Raw genomic sequence first — 17,740 nt, forward strand, 5'->3', positions numbered from 1 at the left:
GTTCTTTGAATTAAAAAGACCATGTTCTACAAGTAAAATTGATTTCGATATATTTGCACCAAATTTTTAATTGTGCGAACATACCTTTCAGACAGGAGCAATGTATGTTTGTCCAATGTCAATCTAAATGGTCAGTTCCAAGATTGAATGGTCTGGCCTCCGGGAGATGGTATTTTGTATCTATTAATATTCAAGCAGTGTTAAGGTGTGCGCTTACGACCATCGAATGTTATTGATTTTTTACGTAGCTAAATACTACAACAATTCACCGACCAAATTGATAGTGTTTATTATTTTATATTTGTTTATTGCATATTGATAGTAAATAAAGGTCCTCTATTGTTTTCGGTAACTTGATTGTTTGTGTTATTGAAATGAAATGTTCGGCAAACTTAATGTGAATATATAAATGGGGCACAACCATTTATAGAGCTTCAGCCTATGGCTTGCAAAGTCTGGGTTCAAGCCGGTGTTTATACACCGATCATGTAAACACCTTAAAGCAAAAACAAAACACCAATTCAAACTTGCTATAGCTGGGGCTTTAAAAAAACACAGCCTAATATATATTACGCTTTTAAAATCTTCTGTCCAATCTTTTGAAGAGTTAGTCAGGTTTTCATCTCACTTTCCCTTCCATAAGTGGTTCACGGTGGTTACTAGATAAAATGGTCGGTGACGAAACCGCGGCGGAAATTAATGCATCCTCAGGACAAGTTGGACCCACAAATTCACTTGCCCGTACCAAAGAAGTACTTGTCCGTACTTTTATGATAGATAAAGGAAAAGGTCATTACTAATTAAGCAAATAATACAAGCATACACTTTTGTTAACTTCTATTTTAAATTATAAACATAGTTAACTAGAAAATTCACATGAAAAAAAATACAAGCAAGATGTGCATATAATAAGATCACGTTTAAGTCACGCATGATACCATCTTGGATATTTAATAATCTCAACATGACTAGACAATTCACTTGAAATAAAATAGTCTCTGTTAATTATAAGTATATAATTACCCGCTAATAAAGGAAACTCCTTACAAAGTTTACATTTACACACATCGGCAACGTTTTCAAGCCATGGAAAATCAATTAGCCAAGACTCAACAAATTCTCGTTTCCGCTTGGCGTCGTATGTTTATCATATTCATACTTGGCTTTTCTCTTCTTTTCCGACGCCGAACAGATTTTTTCATTGGTCTGATTAGCGTCATGGCTTGACATTGAAGTGGTTTTATTATATAAAAATCGAATGCAGGTCGTTAGAACATGTATGCGGCCATTTGCAATGTACGAAAAGTGTTATCTAATGCGTGATTGGCTGTTGCTATACACATGTGTGCTGGTTTCTCTATTAAAATTGTTTTTTTATGCGTGATTGGCTGTTGCTATTTATACTCGTGGACTGTTTTACTACATTAAATAATTATTATCGGAAAATAACCTACCTCCAGTTGAAAAAGTGTGCCAGTCCGCAGATTAATCATAAGCTATTTATATAAACTTTCGTTTTTGATTTTCGGAAAAAAGAGTAGTTTCGTTTTTGAAAAAAAAATTACCACGGAAATTTTACTTGTCCCCGGACAAGTCAGCTTTCAAAAACTGCTTGTCCGGAAGGGGAAATTGACGACACGGACAACTCGGACAGCATATTTCAGAACCCCTGGGCTAAGCCTATTGCGTATTATTGCGAGTTATTTTATTTTTTTGTGAAAACGAAGTGAAAACGAAGTTTACGCCGATGCCAACACATTAATCTGCAAAATCTTGTTAACTTATTTCAGTGTTGGCCCTCGCTGGTAATATCTGTAAAAACGCATAGTATAATTATTATGGTTGATACGAATTTTACATTATAAATTCAATGCATGTTAAAACATGTTTCATTTCCACAATCGGCTGAACAATATGCAACACAACATATATTTATTATATCGAATGTGGTTACTGTATACATCGTTTAACTGGCCCTTTTTTAAGCACAAAAGCTATTAGTACAGCACATTTCTTATTATTTAATCTTAATATATTGTTATTAGATTATGTAACAAGGATATATTTTATATGTGTACATGAATATGTGTAACTTTTTTTTTAGGGTGTCATCTTGCTTAAACATTATACTTAGTTTTCTTTCGTGCTTGTTCAGTTTAAGCTTCACTTTGCTTATATTTGCATAAAGGTCAGAAACTCAACCAAACGCCTACAACTGCCCGACAGGAAACTCGTGGTAACATAAGCATCGGCTTCATTGCGTTAGCGTCCGTATCGTCCGTAGTTGGACTTCTGGCGGTCATCTTAGTCGTTTATATTTGCCTTATTAGAAAGAAACGTCGGTAAGGGAATTTTATTTCAAATGTAATGCACAGTTTTGATTTTAAGCGGATTGTATCATTACATAAAACGTAAATATATAGATGCTCTCATAAGAACGTGAACTATATTATATACCACATTGGTCGTCATCTTTTAGGGAGAGAATAGAAATATGGCAATTTAAAAAAAATACATATTTTAAAGATCGTCTGCTGGTCAACACAGTGAAGTAACAGAAAGATCACAACTCGCCATAGAACATCCTTATGACCAATGTTCTGCACGCGCTTCACGCGAAGTCCATTAGTACGATTACGTCATCGCTGCAGACGGTAAAACAAATGCTTAACCCAAGTGGAATGGTGTTACCAGACATATATTATATACACTATCTTCTAAGTATTTAAGTTGTTCAGTTTAGATATATATTTTACATAATATCTTTTAAGTATAAATAACTTACACATTGAGTCCCTTATCATTGATTAGAGTTTAAACGTACTATTGGTGGTTGTTTTTATTTGCATATGTATAAGTATATAACGTAAACAACTGTGTGCAATCCTATTTCACCCATGGCACAACACTTTTCACAAATATATGGCACTAAAAATTAGCATATTACTGTTTAAAAGTCTTCGTTCTTTTGTTTAAGTTCGCACTTATACATTCATTTAAGTCCTAGACATGAATATGAATTGCTAAATGTGTATTTCATGGAATTGAATATTGTTTTGGCTATTACCACGTATTAATCTTAATAAGGGAGATCAATGTGTAATCGATGATTCTGTTTTCATAAAATACGTTGACGTTTATTGTAGAACATTTTTGATATTGTAGATGACGGCTACCTAGATATGACAGCGGGTTCTCATACTGCAACATTCAAGTGCTAAGATGTTTTATAGGACAGCGGAGCATTGAATCAGACAACACTTTTCCTCAGAAGTTGAAGCCCAATATATATTTTTTGAAACATTTTGGCAATCAAATTATTATTAGTGACTGTATAGTAAATGGTTTACAAAGTGCATGTGTGTGAAAGAATGTTACATTTGAACATATTCAAATTAATATGTATTTAAAATCATTATATAGCAATAACAGCAACTCTACCAGACGGCATTAGGAAGACCTCGTATTTAATACATTGAGATGAATAGGCAAGCATAAATTATTTTATTACGATGTGTTTTCCGTTATTATTAAGATTGAAATAAAATATCAGGGGATAAGAGGGCTACCTGGAATCGTCGTTTAAATTGAATTTATAGATGGCCCGTCTTGTTTATTATCATTCAGAGGTGTGGTTGCTGTTTCTTTAAGTACGCGTTAAAGGCTCATCTCATTAATATTCCAAACGTTGCATTAATAACATTTTAAATGGGGCATATATATTAGTTTTACCTTAAAGAGGTAAGTGTTAACGTGTGTAGCTTTTCTTATGTCATTTCTTAGTAGATTGGAAACATAACATACATTTTAAAGCATGGAACACGCGTAACAGTATATGAAATGCTTTAAATGTTTACAACAAATGTTGCAACTAATTCGGGAATGACGAACAGGCATGCCTAATGATGTTCAGCCACTACGCGCCTTGTACCCTTGAATCTCACTAGCGCGCCTCTCTGATTGGTCAATACGCCGCGAAGAGCGCGCATGTGGTCGTCCTGGTTTACACAAATATTTTGTTATTATAAAGGATCATACCGCTAATAGATATAGTCTGTGTTTTAATATGGATAATATAAGTACAATTGCGACAATGCGCTAAATGGTGAACATTGTCCGGCCACTGAAGGATAAGTTAATAAAAAAAACGATTCGTACATTTGCATACCACATAATTTTTACCCGTTATCAATTATTGCCTGATTACGATATACCAGACTATACTTATGAGCAATCTACAAAGAACTTATTAGTGCTAAAAGAAATATTTTTCGAAGCAGGATTACATTTGTTTAGAAATAATTAGAACACTTCATAAAAAAACATGGTAATAAACTGAACGATGCTTTTACCGCAAAAAAAGATTGCACATACAGGAGAATACGAGCTAAGGGAGACGATCTTAGTGGCGTAACTTAATAAGTTAGTTTCACAAGACTATTCAGGGTGCAGAATCAACGGGGTTTTCAGGGGTTTACACACGGGCTACACAGAATGTAAACACACCGCAAAGATCTTTATTTTTGTAAATACCTCAAGTTATTAAAATACATTTGCAAAAATCGTTCGTGCATAAAAGACAGTTTTTCTTGCAGTTTGTACCGATATCTTAAGGTATAAGAATAAATATTTGGATACGTCTGAAATAGGTGACACAAGTTCACGTTGCGTGAAGCATACCGTGTAGTACAAATAGAATTTTGAACAAGAACACATGCTGTTTAAATAAATTATTTCGGATGTATTTCACATTGCCACAAGTAGCATAAAATTATGTATTTTATACACTAGTTGAAATTCTTAAGAAATATGTATTTAAAAATTATTTGAAATTAAACACCTTTTAACGTCGTGTTTACGTCCATTAAAGTTAAAAGCGGGTAGCCCACAAAGTCATGTGATCATGCACCTGTATTTAATATGTTCCTCACATTAGTCCGTGTGTTGTTAATTTGCCAGAGGTCTTACAGTATTTTTTGTTCTCAGTCGCGTCAAAGCACTCATTGCAAGTACTTGATTTTCAAATGTACCGCGTCGGTAACATGTTTTCGCGATAATTTATAAGCATGGCCGTTGTGCTTGTGATTTTGAATTCTGTTGACAACAGCCACAAAATTAAACAAGTTGTCAAATTGATCTTTTGACCGTTTGCCCTGTTTCGATGACTGGCGATGTTTAAATCGGTGTATACGCACACCTGCTTTATAATCGATCCGGGTGTAAGTATCATTATTTGAATATTAATTATGTGTTCAGATGAACATTGATTTTGAACTTGTCAAGTTGAGTTATTTAAATAAAATAGTACAGAGAGACCATACACCAGTGAAGTTGTTGTTGTTATCTTTTATATAGTGTGTGATGCTAACATCGTATCTTGCTATTGACAAGAAAGACTTTTTTTGAAGAAAAATGCAATTAATAGGTTAAGTAACGAAACCATTGGTAGCATTTGTATTGTGCTATAAAACGGAATAATTAAAATCACATAATGTGGAATTTGAATAGTTACACTCAATTTTGTAGGTCTCCCTATATATATAATAATTCAAATCAACATCGGCCTGCCAGTGGATAGAAGTGCACATGGGTCGACGATTGATTTAAACTATTCCAACACTGTTATTTCCCCTATTTGACCGATATCTGTAAAAACATAAAGATTAATTATAAATGTATTGAGCGTGTTTTAATCATAGCGAGTGGGAGATTTAACTTTATAATCGTCGTAAAAAACTGTGTAGATCAGGAAAGGGGTCGTGTTACATATACTATTTTTTTTACATAAAATATCTGACGTCGTATTTTTACACGCAACAGTAAGGATCCCATAAAAATAATACCAGAAATAGAACCATGCTTTGTTCGCCACGTCGCAAAAACCTGTTCTTTATGCGCGGCAGCGAAATCGCAATATTATAAATTGGGAAAAAACGTAAGCGTTGAGTGACTTAATCAGTCCAGAACTGTTTAGAAAGAAGAGGATGGATGGTATAAGCATAAATAAATACGCGCTGTTCATGTTCCGGTTACGAGGGATGGGTCTCTACACGAACCAAATCATGTCCCGACATCTTCCTGGTAGAGGGTACGGAGACCACGAACAGTTTCTGATAGCCTGCCTGTTGACGGGCAAAGAAATACAGCGGTGCAATCGGCGGTGCAATACCGCCGTTTTGAAGAAGTACAAGGTGTTTCTACGTAGTGTTGAACGTTTCAGTTCAATGAAAGATTCATACGCTATGGTCGCGTTGTTGGTGTGTTGAACGCTGAAGGGCATCACACACACGGAGAAGCGAGGTTGCTCGATTTCGACGGAAAACTTCATTACCGACTCGGTGAGCTGGTTTTTATATTTTACATCAGTATTTGCATACATTTTATTTTTATTTTGTTCATATTTCCTTCATTCTGAGGGTAGAACAAGCAATCTGCCATTAATGAGCAATAATATAAATACGACTAACATAATTAAGGCTTATCAAGATTTGTGATTAATTATTATGAATTATATTTTTAAACCCAGTACATTGTCACATTGCAACAGAATGATCCCTGGTCGTTAATTACAGTTTCTTCAAGGTTGTCCTTATTTGCTCTGATCGCTGTATTCAAATGAAGGGCCGGAGAATTTGTTTATAGCATACCTCTCTTGCTTGATCTGAAAAAGTTGATTTATTATATTCTGATAGGACTGAATGTCGACAACGAAGAAAGTGGCGATTACCTGAAAGCTATGTCAAAGGAATTTGTCAGCGAATTCGGGAAGAAGGAACAGGCGTACCTCATGATGTTCAGCCACTACGTGCCTTGTACCCTTGCGTCTTATCAGTGTGCCTCTCTGGTAGGCCAATACGCAGCGCAATGCAAGCATAAGGTCGTCGTAGGTTACAAAGATGTCTTTAAAGACGATTACGAAGCCAGCGACGAAGGCGCTGCTATTGACATCATGGAGCAGCACGGAGTGCTGGTTATCTATCCGGCAACACTGGCAGGAATTGCCAGACAGCTCGGCTATAGGTTCAACAATTAAGAACCCTGGAACCACTGAAAGTCTCACCTCATCAGTAACAGCTAGGCATTAGCGTAGCTCGGTAATTAGACAGATGCGGGATAGAAGTACAAAACTGTGTTCGTTTCTGATGCCCATGCCGCAAAAACAATCTTATGGATAATATGGTTTAACTTGCAGTGACTAGACTTTACTAGTTACTTTACGAGTATGCTAGGGAAGGACAAGTTGAGATTGCCCATTGCTTGTTTTATTTTAATTGTGATGATTTAAGGTAAATGTTTATGCACGCTTATATGTGTTTATGATTACCTCCATGATTTGGTGATCGGCATGCATTTTAATAGGTTTTAACTGCACTTGTTTTGTATCCATCGGACAAAGGACAATATTAATAATGCTTAAAACCCGATATTTCTTTAATTGTTGTACTGTAAATTGCGAGCAATTTAGAATGGTAATACGAAAATTATTAACAGTGCGTATGTATTTATGTCTGTGTCATATACATGTATCGTGCTGCGTATATAATCGTGAACTAAATATTAGCTGTACAAACTATTCAATGCAATACCGGTATCGATCTCTTTTGCAACGTGGCATCGAATGATCCGGTGATATTTCTGTATAGATTTAAAGGAAACCCACTTTATTTTACCAAAGTCGTGGCATTGAGTCATACCTATGCATGAATGGGTTTATGCCTATTCAGCAAGGTATTGGAATTCGATCAAATGTCAGGAAGAACGGCGTATCGTTTTGAAAGTAGATTGATCGATTTCATGAAGATGACCGTATAAATGGAATATAGTACTATTATTTACCAAAGACAAACGCGAACAGAAACTGAAAACATAGTGCGCTTTTTAATTCATGGATTCACATTTCACTCATCAATTTTACTACTGGCATTTTAAATTTACCAACAGACAGATTATTGCACCATCTAATCGATTTCGCCAGTTCACCTCATAAACTGTAAGTGAATTCTCTACATAAAAATGTAACACTTTTTGTTGAGATATAAACACAACTTAATTACAAGCGAACTTACAGTTTGTATCAAGCCTTTTGTCATAATTACTCGTTAATCAATTATTACATAAATTATGTGAATCTAACGCTGCATTTGAACATAAAGAGGGGCAAAAAACTTCTTAGTAAAATGAAATAAGAAAAAGTGGTTGAATTCATCAAGTAAATGGTCGTCACAGATTAGGCGGTGCAATAATGTTATTGCGATTCATAAAAGCAGAGGGGGTAATCACGTGAAAGTCAAGATGGCGACGTCAATATCGAGACAGTTATTTTTCGCCGTTTTATACCATTTATTACTTCTGTTAATATATTAAATGACGCTCACTTTCCAGCCATATCAGTAAAAAGCTGATTAGTGTTTATTGCGTATTTAAATTTGCATTATATCTCGACTTTACTCCCCGCAAATTTTCTAAGCGGAGCTCAAACTAGGTCATCTTGCTTACAAATTTCGCACCGAGTAAAGTATAGATATAAAGCGAATATTACTATGAAATAAAAGCTACTAACATTTCTTCCTAATATGGCTGGACTAAAAATAATAATACAAATAATAAAGGGTATAACACGACGAAAAATACCTGCCTCGGCATGGACGTCGCCATTTTGTTTGTCACGTGATTACCCCTCTGAAAAGGAAGAGCCGACCTGTAAGAAGCGCTGTTTAAAAAGTCACGTGATCTTGGCGCGAACGGTCGTAATTTTCAAGTGGGAAAGAAATTTTGGATTTTTAATTGAATTAAACAGCTTTATAATGATAATATAGTGGATTTTATGTGCAAATGTGTGCTTTATCAAAATGCTTTATTGAACGATGACAAAAACGAGAGATAAAAAGAGGAAAGAAAGAAACAGTAGTGACAATGAGCCAAATAACCGGAAAGTTCATAAACAAAGAGGCCCGTCTGGGGAGTCAGCCGAACTGTCGATAAGCGAAGTTTTGAAATGGACTAATTCTGTGCTTTATGGTGAGGATAATTAAAAATAAGTGTATTTGAACAGTTATGTGACAGTGCGGAAATGGCGGAAAGTTATGTTGAACCAACAATCCGGGACTTAATGAAACTGATGAAAAATGTAAGTGATCGCCTCGAGTCTGTGGAAAAGAAGATGGGCGGTATAGATTCCATCGAGAAATAAATGTGCAACTTGGAGAAAGATATCAATGTACTATGGGTTGCTCTAGAAGACCGAGTTCGGAAGGTAGATGAGCGCGTGACGCGTCTCGAGGACAAGGTGGACGGGGCGGATATCCACGCGGCACAGATGTCGGAGCGGGTACAGGAGCTGGAGAAGCAGAGGGACGCCCTGCGTGACAACGTGACAAACCTCCAGTCGCAGTCTATGCGGAATAATTTGATATTCACCGGGGTAGCGGAGAACAATTCAACTGGAAGCGAGTCACCAGAAACGACGGAGAGGAGGCTTCGCCAGCACCTTCAAGACGCCTTCAAAATACAACGTAAAGTTGCAGACACCATAAGTTTTGAAAGAGTGCACCGTTCACCGGGTTCACCAATTCCTGGCAAGGTTTGAAATATCGTAGCAAAATTCACTTATTTCAAGGACAGACAGAGTGTTCGAAAGCGCTGGAAAGAGCTGGATGGTACTGTGCACCGTGTTTTCGAACAGTTTCCACAGGACGTTATTGAAAAACGGCGCAAATTAGTGCCAAAGATGAAAAAGGTAGGCGACAGGGCAAGCGAGCGTACCTGATATTTGATACCCTCTACATCGACGGAAGCGCGGTCCGAACATAGAAGCACGATGGCGGTGAGGTATCCATATTATCATGGAATGTACAGGGACTGAGCCAATGTAAAAAATCTAGTGCTGAGTTTGTAAATATTTTAGGTACTTCTGATATATGTTTTTTGTTTGAATCATGGACCAAAGCTTCGAGTAACATTAAAATCAATGGCTATCAATCTTTTAATTTTTATAGAAAGTTTCAATACAGGAATGCATGGCGATGCAGCGGTGGAATTGTTATTTATTTTAAAGATCAGATAAAAGATGGCATCGAAATTGTACGTAACCATAACGACATTATTATTTGGTTGAAACTTAAGCATGATTTTTTTAAATTCTGCTAGTGATATGTATATATGTGGAAGCTATGTATGGGGAGAAGATTCGACAGTTTATAATACCATTAAAGGGGCCTTTTCACAGATTTTGGCATTTTTTTTACTTATTCATTAAATGCTTTATATCGATAAATGTAAACATTGGATCGTAAAAGCTCCAGTAAAAAATCAAGAATAAAATTAAAAAAAGGAAAAGAACATTGCCCGGACCAGGTTTCGAACCAGTGACCCCAGGAGTCCTGCCAGAGTCCTGAAGTAAAAACGCTTTAGCCTACTGAGCTATTCCGCCGAGTACATATATTTGAAGTATTTTATACCTTATATAAGCAATCTTCGTAGTTTCACAAAATTTAACGACAAAAACAGAACTCTCCAAATTATTCAATCTACATCTACATCGTACGTCGCTGCCGTCAAACTTGACAATTATGCGACGGGTGGTGAAGAGATAAAGTAAGAATGGGAAAATAGTACAGTGAGAAGAGTTTGATAGTTAAAAGTCAGAAGGACAGTACAGATGCGTCCCCAGCTACGTTTCATCCCTCTACCTCATGCCTCTCCGGCTACGGTGGCCGCGGAGAGGATTGAACCTCAACCGGCACAGCCATGAGGTGTCATTGGGGTTTACTTTGTAGCTGGCGCTGACGACTTGATTAGAAACTTAAGTTTGCTAGTCCCTGCTTGAAGGATACCAAGTCAGGGGATTCTGCAACAGCGGCTGGTAGGCTGTTCCAGGTCGGTATAATACCGGGGAAAAAGCTATGCCTGTAGTAGGATGTCGATGTGGAGATAGGCAGGAACTTGATGTCATGGCTTGATCGGGTTCTGCTTGAGCCTGGGGAGAGGTATTTTGCTGCTGGGATGTCTATGAGATTGTTTGATATCTTGTAGATCATCGTCAGCTGGGCCTTTGTCCTCCGTGACTCCAGGGTTTCCCATTGCAGGTGATCAAGCATGGATGTGACGCTGCTAGTGTTATGGTAGCGGTTCGTCACATACCTGGCTGCCCTTCTCTGGACCATCTCCAGATCGTGAATCTGGTCCTTCTGGTATGGGTTCCAGACCGTGCTGCAGTATTCCAGGTGTGGACGGACGAGTGAAAAGTAGGCAGCACTTTTTACGTTCTCGTTGCCAATCCTTAGATTTCTGCGGAGGTATACCAGCGTGCTGTTTCCTTTCCGTGTTACGTTCTGGATGTGAGGTTTCCAGGACATGTCTTTCGTCAGTTCCACTCCGAGGTACTTTGACGTCTCTTCACTGGCGAGTATATGGCCTTTGAGGGTGTAGTTGTGCAGTAATGGGGATCGTTTTCTGTGGACTCGCAGGATGCTGCACTTCTCTGGGTGGAATGACATTCCCCAGAGTTTCTCCCATTGCCACAACCGATGGAGGTCTTCCTGCAGATGGTCGCAGTCGCTATCTGAGTCTATTTGTCTGTAGACCACGCAGTCATCCGCAAAGAGTCTTGTCTAGGATGAAACTCTAAGGGGGAGGTCGTTTATAAATACCAGGAAGAGGATCGGTCTAAGCACACTCCCCTGAGGCACTCCGCTGACTACTGGGGCAGGGTCTGAGGTAGCACCATCTACTACAACTCGCTGCGTTCTGTCGGTCAGGAAGGCTTTAATCCATTCCAATGTCTGGCCGCGTATACCGTAGTGGTGCAGCTTTGTCAGCAGACGCTTGTGGGGGACCTTGTTGAACGCCTTACTGAAGTCCAGGATGGCTAGGTCGTGTTGTTTACCTTTGTCTAAGGACTTCAGTAGTTCATCTGACAAGGTTAGGAGTTGTTTCGCGTTCAATCGTTTCGCGTTGCAACGCTTTATAATTTTTAGGTTTTAAAATCGTCAAAAGATGCATATAATGGCTATATTAGACCATGGAAAATGTTCAGTATTACTGTTTCCTCACAAATATCATAACTAAAACGAAAATTTGCGAATCTGAAACAACTTTTTTCAATTTTGTCAATTTACCAAAGCGTGAAAAGATCCCTTTAACGTGGATCTTTTTAATATTTTAGAAAATGATATTTCATATTATTCTGAACTTGGTAGTGTCTTTGTTACAGGAGACCTGAATAGCAGAATTAGTAATAAATGTGATTTTATTGTATATGACTCAATTAACACTGAACTTGACGATATTGACTATATACCAGATCACTCCACTGTTAGGGCCTCTATTGATACTATACACAATAATCATGGGATTAAATTGCTCGATTTATGTAAATCAACAACTTTACGCATTGTCGATGGAAGAATAGGTGATAGTTGTAAACAAACATTCTATTCAATTAACGGTTCATCTGTCATTGATTACTTATTGACCAATGAAAGTAACTTTCCATTGTTATCAACATTTACTGTTGGTGAATTTAACGAGTGGAGTGATCATGCTCCGTCACACTTCTTATTAATTTGTAATAATTGTTTACCGAGTTACGAGGCATTCACTGATATACTAGTATCTGTACAATTTTAAAACAGGAAATGTATGATAAGTTAAATTATAAAACAGTACAGTATGGTAGTAATAATAAAAAGAGAAAGATTGGTAAACCATGGTGGAACAACACACTGTCTGACCTATGGAATTCCCTTTGTATAGCTGAACAAAATTGGTTAAAGTGTACCAATATGTCTGTAAAGAAACAGTTGAAACTGACTTTTATTTCAGCTAGGAAAAGCTTTGACCGTGAGGTTAAAAAAAGTAAAAGATCCTACTGGGTGTCGTTTCAAAACGAACTGCTTCAAGATTGTGAAACAAACCAACAAGAGTTTTGGAAGTCCATAGGTCGGATAGGTGTTGCTCATGCTAGAAATAAATCTATACCTATGGAAGTTTTATGTGAAGATGGCTCATTATCTAATGATGTTAACACTGTCCTTAATAAATTGAAGGAAGATTTTAGTAGTTTATTTGTAAATAGGCAAGTGTCTACCCAATCAATAGACATACAAGAAAATGTAGTTCATGGAAATGTTCATGACTTTTCAACATATATTCTGAATGAAAATATGACTTTATTAGACGTTCAAAGAGCCTTACAAAAAGCAAAATTAGGAAAGGCTTGTGGTATAGATACTATTCCAGTTGATATTCTGAAAAATAATAATTGTGTATCGTTTTTACATATTATGTACAATGTTTGCTTCGACAGGAATTGTTCCAACTGAGTGGGGTAAAATCATTTTAAATTCCATCCCCAAATCTGTTACATCTAACACATGTGACCCTTTATCATATAGAGGCATTTCTTTATCAAGTTCTATGAACAAAATTTATTGTAATATTTTAAATGATAGATTGTCCGTTTGGGCTGAAGAAAATAATATTTTAGAAGACGAACAAAATGGATTTAGGAAAGGAAGAAGCACTGTTGATCATATTTCATCAATCACTAATATTATTGAAACTCGAAAGAAACAGAGAAAGTCGACCTTTTGTGCTTTTATTGATTTTAAGAAGGCGTACGATTTTATTAGTAGAAATATTTTATGGAGTAAATTAAGCAACCCTAGTATTGGGATTGGTGGGAAAATAATAACTGCATTGAAGTCATTGTATACAAATGTATCCTCAAGTGTGAGTGTGAATGGTTATTATACTGAATGGTTTGATGTACAGTGTGGCCTTCGACAAGGGTGTCCCCTATCACCTTTACTTTTTAATATGTTTGTGAATGATTTAGCTATTAAAATAAAAGCCGCTGATAAAGGTATATTTTAAGAAAATGATAAAGATGATATTGTTCTTATAGCAGAGAATGAAGAAGATTTACAGTTTATGCTTTTTTTATATTTTTAATGATAGGTGTAATGTTAACTATATGGTTGTTAATCCATCTAAAAGTAACATCGTACATTTTAGACCAAACTCTGTAAACAGAGCTTCATTTAATTTCACATGTGGTAATCATAATTTACAAGTGATTGGAAGGTACACCTACCTTGGTCTATTGTTGGATGAATATTCAATGTAACCGCAAAGTCTGTTGCACAAAGTGCTGGAAGAGCTCTTGGCTTGTTGATAGCAAAATGTAAAGCAATGGGTGGTGTTCCGTACAATGTATTTAATAAGCATTATGACAGCTTAGTTTGGCCAGTTATAGCTTATGGTTCATCAATTTGGGGTACAAAATCCTACACTTGTATAAATGCTATACAATCACGAGCCGTGTGCTTCTTTCTTGGTTTGGGTAAATATGCACCTAACCATGCCCTTTATGGGGAGATGGCCTGACAGCCACCGAATGTGAAACAATGGAAGTCTGTGGCCAATCAGTGGCATTGGTTAAAATCTATGGATTGTCAAAGAATCAACAGTAAAATCTTTACTTTTTGTTGTGATAAAAGTAGTAGTCGTTGTAAAAACTGGGAATTCCTGTTTAAAAATCATATGCAAAGTATTAATATGCTACAAACATTAGAATTATGTACAAGTATGTCACGTAAATCATTTTGTGATAAGGTATTACAAGGCACCATGGGTAACTTTATCTCTGTATGGCGTAATAGTATTCAGAATGATGTTGGTACGTCTGGTAGAGGGAGAAATAAGTTACGTACTTAAAGCTTGTTTAAACAAGATTATGTGATTGAACCATATGTTAAGTCGTTTCTATCTCCTAAGTACAGATCTGCTCTAGCTAAATTTCGTTGTGGGGTTGTTCCCCTTAAGTTAGAAACTGGAAGATACGAAAACATTCCAGAAAATCAGCGTGTCTGTCCGATATGTAAAGTATCAGTTGAAACTGAAATACATGTTTTATTTGAATGCAATGCCTATAAAGATTTGAGAGTTGTACTAAATAATAAAGCGTATGATGTTGAAAATAACTTTGTCAATTTTACCAAACAAGAGAAGTTAAATTTTGTTCTCTCCAACACTGATTTTGTCAATATTACTGCCAAAACCTGCTATTTAATTTTAAAATCTAAGAATAATTTGTTGTACAGTTAACTATGTGTATATAGTTCTATAAGGATATGTCATGGCTGCATAATAGAAATTATTATTTAGTTAGCATCTAAAATATAGATATCTAATACACTTTACTATTAAGTTCCGAGTAAATACTTCTATAATTGTATTCATTTCATATTTATTATTTCGTACATGGTTATATATCATGTGCAGCAATGACATTTCTTATATATTTAGGTGTAAATCTATCTCTATGCTTGTTATAAGGGAGATAAATCTATAGTGTTTGGTTGCAGCAAACTGTTGCTGTATCAAGATCTGTGGAGTTACCCCCCTTTGCAAATAAGAAGTAGCTAATATTGTCAGGTTGATGTATAAATACTTTGTTTATTATTTTAATTTTATTTTTACTGGAGTCTTTTTGTAAATATATATAATTCAGGATATTGATATGGACATATTGAATATTAACTGCTTCTTATCTTAAAAGAAAAACATTGTATCAGTGTCAATAATGTAATGTTTCTTATCTAAACATACATTTTAACTTTAATACAGAAAGTCATTGCCAACCAATCCACCTTGTATCTAATTCTAGCTGGTGTTTGCTCTTTTAAAATATGTTTTCTTTTTAATATGCGCATAAGTGCCTTGATATATAATTCTCAGTATTTTATGTATGTGTATTATTTTTATGGAAATTGTTTAATCAAAGGTGGCAATGGCAATCTGGTTTTTATGATAAGTCAAAGAAATCAACGCTTTTAATATGATAGGAATAGCTATTTGTCAATGTGTTACATATTTTTAAAAATGTCTATTACAAATCTGTAAAAATTGGCCATGCGTGTTTATCATATTATATTGTATCTGTATATATTGTACATGTCGTGGATTAGACAATAAACTTGTAAACTCTGATGTTAAATATAAATGGGACAGTTCGCATAGGGATGAATTTCGCTCAATAATTATTTCGAAACTTCCCATTTTTAATGATATTGTTAGCAGCATTAATAATTCGAGCCAATTGTCAATTAACTCCACTTTAGATAAATTTACAGCCACAATTCGCTGTGATGCGGATGAGTTAATTTCAAAATTGTATACGTACAGTAATAAACCTTCTTTCAATATTGACCTTTGTTTAAAGCATGCAGATTTGTTTGACAACGAGTGTATTACTGCACGAAATCACTACCATGACGCTTTAAGATAAGATATTTTAACCTAAACAAGACCGATTGAAATAGAAAATCGTTGTGCGAAAAGAAAAAGTGTTTATAAGAAATTAATTAAGAGAAAAAAAATAATGCATATCAGCGTAAAATGGCGGACATTGAATCTTTAAAAAATAAAAAGCCGAAAGAATTTTGGAAATTTTTCAAATCAAGAAATAAAGGCAATAGTAATAAGATTCCATTAGATGTATTTAAAGAGTATTTTGAAAAGTTAAGTAACTCTAATTCGGAAAATAATAATGAAGAGGCAGAATTATTTTGTTCGAATAATAACTTTGACATTGAAAATAGTACCTTTCCATAATTGGACCAACCTATAACGGTAAACGAGGTCTTAAATGCAAGTAAACATTCGAAACGTGATAAAGCGCCTGGTGGAGACTGTATTTTAAACGAATATTTTATTGAGTGTATTGATATATTATCCGGTCATTTGTGTGATGTTTTTAATAGTATTTTAACCTCGGGCTATTTTCCTGCAAAAGTGGACAGAAGGTATTATTATACCATTACATAAAAAGGCACTGAGGATGATGTCAATAATTAATTAATTATAGAGGGATTACCCTTGTTAGTTGTTTTTCTAAGCTATTTACAACAATTTTAAACAAGCGCATCAAATCATTTTGTGAAAATAATGCTAAACTTTCGGATGAACAATTCAGATTTAGAAAAGGGAATTCAACCATTGATGCCATATATATTCTTATGTCAGTTGTACAACATTATTTAAATGAAAACAACCGTCTGTATGTTGTTTCTGTTGATTTGCTTAAATGTTTTGATAGTATATATCGCAATTCATAATGGGCAAAAATGTACAAATCCGGCATGCAAGGCAAAATAATAAGAATAATTAAAAATATGTATGAAAGTGTCAAATCATGTGTAAAAGCATGTGCGACATACTCTGATTACTTTAGCTACGCCGTTGGGCTACGTCAAGGGGAGGTAATGTCTCCTATTCTTTTTTCATTGTTTGTTGAGGATTTGGAACTTTTTTTACAAGACAGCGTTCATTCTGGTTTAAATATAGAAGATATAATTTTATTGTTATTTGCAGACGATATGGCCATTTTGGGTAAATCATAAGAAGAAACACAATCTCACTAGACAATCTTTACCTTTATTGTAACTCATGGGGACTTACTGTTAATACTAACAAAACAAAAATAATGGTTTTCCGCAAAAGGGGTAGAATTCGTCAAGATGAGAAATGGACATAAAATGGAGAATCTATAGAAGTATTCGATAATTTTAACTATCTGGGCACTATTATTAATTATACTGGTAGTTTTAAATTAAATCAGGAACATTTAGTAGGAAAAGCTCTTAAGGCTATGAATACTTTGCTTTTTAAATGCAAAGAGTACGATCTTAAACCTAGAATTTTTTGTCAATTGTTTGATGCCTTTGTTGGCTCGGTT

General features: G+C 35.5%; 1 long non-coding RNA gene across 1 annotated transcript; it reads left to right on the forward strand.

The window, feature by feature from the left end:
- Positions 1-1,574: 1,574 nt before the first annotated feature.
- Positions 1,575-3,352, forward strand: LOC127868098 (uncharacterized). The gene is made up of 4 exons (XR_008043886.1): positions 1,575-1,805; positions 2,189-2,342; positions 2,527-2,654; positions 3,166-3,352. It is a non-coding gene; the product is annotated as an uncharacterized LOC127868098 (long non-coding RNA).
- Positions 3,353-17,740: the final 14,388 nt, after the last annotated feature.

This window comes from Dreissena polymorpha, chromosome 1 (assembly GCF_020536995.1).
Source record: "Dreissena polymorpha isolate Duluth1 chromosome 1, UMN_Dpol_1.0, whole genome shotgun sequence".
NCBI lineage: Eukaryota > Metazoa > Mollusca > Bivalvia > Myida > Dreissenidae > Dreissena > Dreissena polymorpha.